Below are 5,266 nucleotides of genomic sequence, written 5' to 3'. Positions count from 1 at the left end.
TCTTCAGGTTTTAGTATAAAAAGACAAAATATTCCGTTTATATTCAAGAAACACTGAAATACATGAAGTTAAGAAATATGAGCATATTAAGAGTAGTTTCAAAATTTCTGGTTTATTTTTCATTACAAAGGAGAAATTACAGATAGATTATGAATTATCTGTTTTTCCTGTTGTGGGTGTCTCTCTTTTTGCTTTTGGGCTGGATGGCATCACCGACTCTGTGGACATGAGTTTGAGTGAACTCCGGGAGTTGGTGATGGACAGGGAGGCCTGGCGTGCTGTGATCCATGGGGTTGCGGAGAGTCGCACACGACTGAGCGACTGAACTGAACTGAACTGAAACTCAAAGTATATTAAGAAAAAAAAAAAAAAAAAAAAGCTGTGATTCCCACACTCAAATGTCCCTTCCCAATGTATTTATTGAAGAATTTCTGTCCCTTATTTGCTTTAACACAGACTAAGCAAAAAACGGAAAAAAAATTATTTTGAGATCAATATTCTATGAAAGAAGCTAATTTCATCCAAGTAATATATATGAAGAATTTACTAAAGCAGCAGTAAGACTCTGGAGAAAAAATCTTATTCTACAGTCACCAAAGTAGGGGTTTTTGCTTGTTCTTTCCATTGTCTAGTCTGAATCTATGAACATGAACATTGAAGCCTTGGTAAAGTGCAGCAAAATTTATGAATATGCCTGAAATATATCTAGTTATTAAATCATCAATAAGTATTAGAGTTTAGATATTTATTTGCTGCCAGTGATCTGCAAATTCTTGGTATTCTTTCACTATTTACAACAGACACAATACTCCCTAGGTACACAAATGATCACTAAATTGGCTCATGATTACTCTAAGTTATTCTCTTCTTCAACAAACTCCTCATGGCATTTTTAAACTCTACATTTCTCACTGTATAAATAATAAGATTTAACATGGGAGTAAAGCTTGCAAAGAACACAGCCACCCACTTGTCTGTAGGGTAAGTGGCTACAGGGAGCAAGTGAGTTAATATACAAGGTACAAAAAAATGCATACCACTACTGTAAAGTGGGAGCCACATGTAGAGGGCTTTGTGCCTTCCTTCAGAGCCATGGGATTTCAGAGAGTTCAATATGACTATGTAAGAGACCAATGACGTGGAGAAAATAAGCACGCACATGCCCACTGTTAGTTGCCACCACCATTCCGGGTCGGTAGGTGTCGCTGCAGGCAAGTTTCATCAGGGAGAAGAAATCACACATGAAGGGGTCATTGACATTTGGACCACAGAAGGTCAAGTTGACCATGAAAAGAACCTGCACGGTGGCGTGCAGGATGCCCCCGGTCCAGGCCACCACCAGCAGCAGCTGACAGAGGCCCTGTTGCGTGATGGCTGTGTGGTGCAGAGGCTTGCAGATGGCCACGTAGAGGCCAGAGGCCATGGCGATGAGAAGGATGACCTCTGATCCTCCCAGGAAGTGCTCCGCAAAGAGATGAGTCAGGCAGCCACACCGGGAGATGGTTCTCCTCTGGTACAGCAGGTCAGTGATCAATTTGGGCGTGCTCACACAGGTGAAGAAGGCATCTAAGAAGGACAAGTGAGTGAGAAAGAACTACATGGGAGCAGAAAGCATCGGTCTGAGGGTGATGATGATGACCAAGAACAAGTTGGCCAGTACAGTGAATAGAAAAATGAACAGAAAGACAATGAAGAGTATTTTTTGTAAGTGTGGATTCTGAGTGAGTCTCAGGAGAACAAATTCAGTCACATTACTGGGCAGTGTAAGGACGTCCATTTAGGAAACAACCATCTTTCCTGGGCCCTGAATTACCTACAAGGGAAAAAAGAGTGATACCTTTTAATCATGAAAGGATTGTGGTCTGAATTTCTGAGAACAAAAATAGTGCAGTCATTTTAGCAGTGGAACATGTCCTTGGCACTTTTGTCCCAGTACCTCTTTCAAGTCTTCTTACTTCTTAGAGGATGACTTTTTAGCTTCAGACACCTGTGCCCTGTTAACTGTAAAACATCTATAGGGGCAAGATCTGATGTGCAGTTTACTGAGAAAACACTGGGCTCTCTGCATGAGACCTGGATTCTCATTCTGGTTCCAACCGCATGTGCCGTCCTAAGTCATCACAGTACTCCATGACTCCCGCCCTCCTCTATGTCTGTTATCTTATAAATTATAATTCTCAGATGTAGCTTGTAAGCTGAGATGTGCTACCCACAAGTAAGAGTTATTTTCTCTTTCATGGGTATTTACATTTGAACCGTTGGCTCTAACTGTGGAAATGAAGACAATATAAATAAATATGTCATAAACTAGATGTATTGGGAAATGTTTATAAGTCCTTGGTGACACACTCTGTCTGGTCCCTTTCAGAACACACATACTATTCAAGCGTGTTTCCTCACTTACTGTAGTGCCTGGCATCGTGTCTGCAGTGCTTGAAACATACTAGATGATGCATAAATACTTTGTGAGTTGCCATTTTCCATGGGTATGACTCTTCCCCAGAATTTAAGGGCTTCTCTGGTGACTCAACAGTAAAAAATCCACCTGCAATTCAGGAGACCCGAGTTCACTCCCAGGGTCAGGAAGATTGCCTGGAGAAAGAAATGGCAACCCCCTTCCGTAATTTTGCCTGGGAAATCCCATGGACAGAGGAGCCTGGGCGGCTACAGTTCATAGGGTTCCAAAAGAGTTGCACACAACTTGGCAACTAAACAACAACAACCAGACCATAAACCTAAGAGTAATTCAAGTGCTCTTTTTCTCTTGCTCTGTTTGTCATTTTTCTCTTCTTGATGAGAAACATAAATAAACATTTGAAAGGCAATGCTTTCTAGTTTAATAGCTTTTGATGCCCTTTATGGGGTAAGTATGAAAATAATTCATTGCCTCTGGGAAAGAATATATTACTGGATTATTTTACTTTCAAGATAATTATGGCATTTTTATGGATATTTTTATTCTCTAAAACTCTGTTACACATATAATTTAACATAATCATATTCAGTCATATTCAGGCTAGCTTCTCTAGACTTGGATTGAAAAAAAAATTCGCATGAAGTTGTTCAGTACACAAGATTTGTTTTAAGCAAAGGAAATCCTTATTTCCAGAGTTCTAAAAATAAAATTTAATGTAGAGAACAGAACAAAATAGTCTTCTAGGTAAAACAGATAATGTACCACACATATAATCATGTACACACAGACTCAGCTTCCCAGGTGGCTTAATGGTAAAGAATCTTCCCACCAAAGCAGGAGACAAGGGCTCAATCCCTGGATCAGGAAGATCCCCTACAGAAGGGAAAGGAAACCCACTGCAGTATGCTTGCCTGGGAAATTCCATTGACAGAACACCCTACAGTCCGTGGGATCACAAAGAGTCAGACACACCTTAGTGACTAAACAATGGTAACACACAGACTAACAGAAACATATATAAAACATTTTTCTTGTGATAAGTAATTATTACAAGTTCAATTATTCAATAAGCATCTATTGAAAGATTAGTGTGTGTGTTAATACATATTGTTCACACAGTTATAAAGAGCGTCCCTGTTAAATACACTTAATGGCTGAAATTTTGTTACCAAAGAGCAGCAAGGCATCCTTCCAAGATAAGCACGAGTTTCCCACTCTTTATGTTTCTGCTACATGCATTCTCATGCCTTCTTCTCCGATCTTCCCATAGTACCCAGCATCATCATTACTGGTTACAGGATACTTCATTACTAAAAGAATAAGAAACCTGGGGGCATAACTTCTCAACAAAAAGAGATGAGAAAATATAAATATAATAAAATATATTCTATAAAAAAATAAGTATTTCTTTTCCAAGATAAATGGGTACAGAGGTTTACTGTGTAATCACCTGAATTAAACCTTATACATGTGTGGACACAAAGTGCAGCGATCCCACTACACTTCCTTGTTCTGAGGTGATGTCCCCCAGCAGGTTAGAAAGTAGTGAAATGGAGTAAGCAAGATTTAGATACAATTACCAAAAGCTTTTTGAAAATAACCGGGAAGAAGCAGAAATAACTTTTTCATATTTCTTTGTCTCCACAATATTCTTTCTACTAATAAATCTTATGGAAAATATCTTTAGAGAAGAAATATTAATATTTACAAGTATGCTCAACACAGTTATTATGATCTGTAGAAAATTTAGAAATGATATAGATTGTTCAACACTGGAGAAGTAGATGATTACAATATAGTGCATCTCTTTAATCAATGTGTAGTTTTTAACAGGTGCTTTTAAAAATTGTGACATATCATACTAACATTCTATAAAGTCAAGAAAATTGAAGATACTCTTTCAAATTATATAATCATTCTGACTAATTTAATTCTAACTAATTGCAGTGTAATTCTAACTAATTTAAGATCATATCAATACAAATAAGCCCTGAGATAATTTTACTTGTAAGTTGGTGGCATTGTACTTGAGTCTGTCATTCTTGATGGATGTTTTATATGATGAAAAAGGAATTTCAGTGTCACATGAGGATGAGGGGTAATTATATGATTTGTCAGTTATATTTAATTCTCAGAGTCCATGATTATACAATTTCCTGGGGGGAAAAAAAGGCTCACCTGTGAACATGTCTGACATAGGTTCCAGCACCTGTTACTTCACCAAGAAAGAAGTAAAATTGTAAACTAGCAAAATACCAACTAGATCAGCTACAATAAGCATACTTTCTGATTTATAAATGGTATATTTGGATAAGTTTTCAAAGCACTTCTATGTATCCTGTTTGGGGGCAAATTCTGTAAAGTTTCTTAGCTATAGTTAACAAGACCTCAGAGGCATTATATCATCATTAGCAGTTCTGCCAATGATTCAAGTATTTCAGGTAAATTAACACAACAGTAGAGGAAAAGTTCTACAGCACTCATCTTTAATTTTGAACTTTTCCTGGAGTCTACATGAACGTCAAATGCTATAAGAGAAAAAAATTAAAAAAAAAAACACATTTGAATATTTATGGAATTAGGTTTTTGATGACAAATGAGCTTAAAATGGAGATTGAATATTTAGTATTGTGTAAGTAATTCTCCAGGTCAGGCTTCAGCAATATGTGAACCGTGAAATTCCAAATGTTCAAGCAGGTTTTAGAAAAGGCAGAGACACCAGAGATCAAATTGCCAACATCCGCTGGATCATGGAGAAAGCAAGAGAGTTCCAGAAAAACATCAATTTCTGCTTCATTGATTATGCCAAAGCCCTTAACTGTGTGGATCACAATAAACTGTGGAAAATTC

The 5,266-nt window shown here is 37.6% G+C and overlaps 1 pseudogene; it reads right to left on the bottom strand.

Moving 5' to 3' along the window:
- Window positions 1-852: 852 nt before the first annotated feature.
- LOC129560391 (olfactory receptor 4C13-like) lies at window positions 853-1,777 on the bottom strand (annotated as a pseudogene).
- Window positions 1,778-5,266: the final 3,489 nt, after the last annotated feature.

This window comes from Moschus berezovskii, chromosome 16 (genome assembly GCF_049115385.1).
Source record: "Moschus berezovskii isolate FMDL1 chromosome 16, NW_MosBer_1.0, whole genome shotgun sequence".
Classification (NCBI taxonomy): Eukaryota; Metazoa; Chordata; class Mammalia; order Artiodactyla; family Moschidae; genus Moschus; species Moschus berezovskii.
Note: the sequence above shows the minus strand (reverse complement) of the source record. Positions and strands in the feature narration are given on the sequence as shown.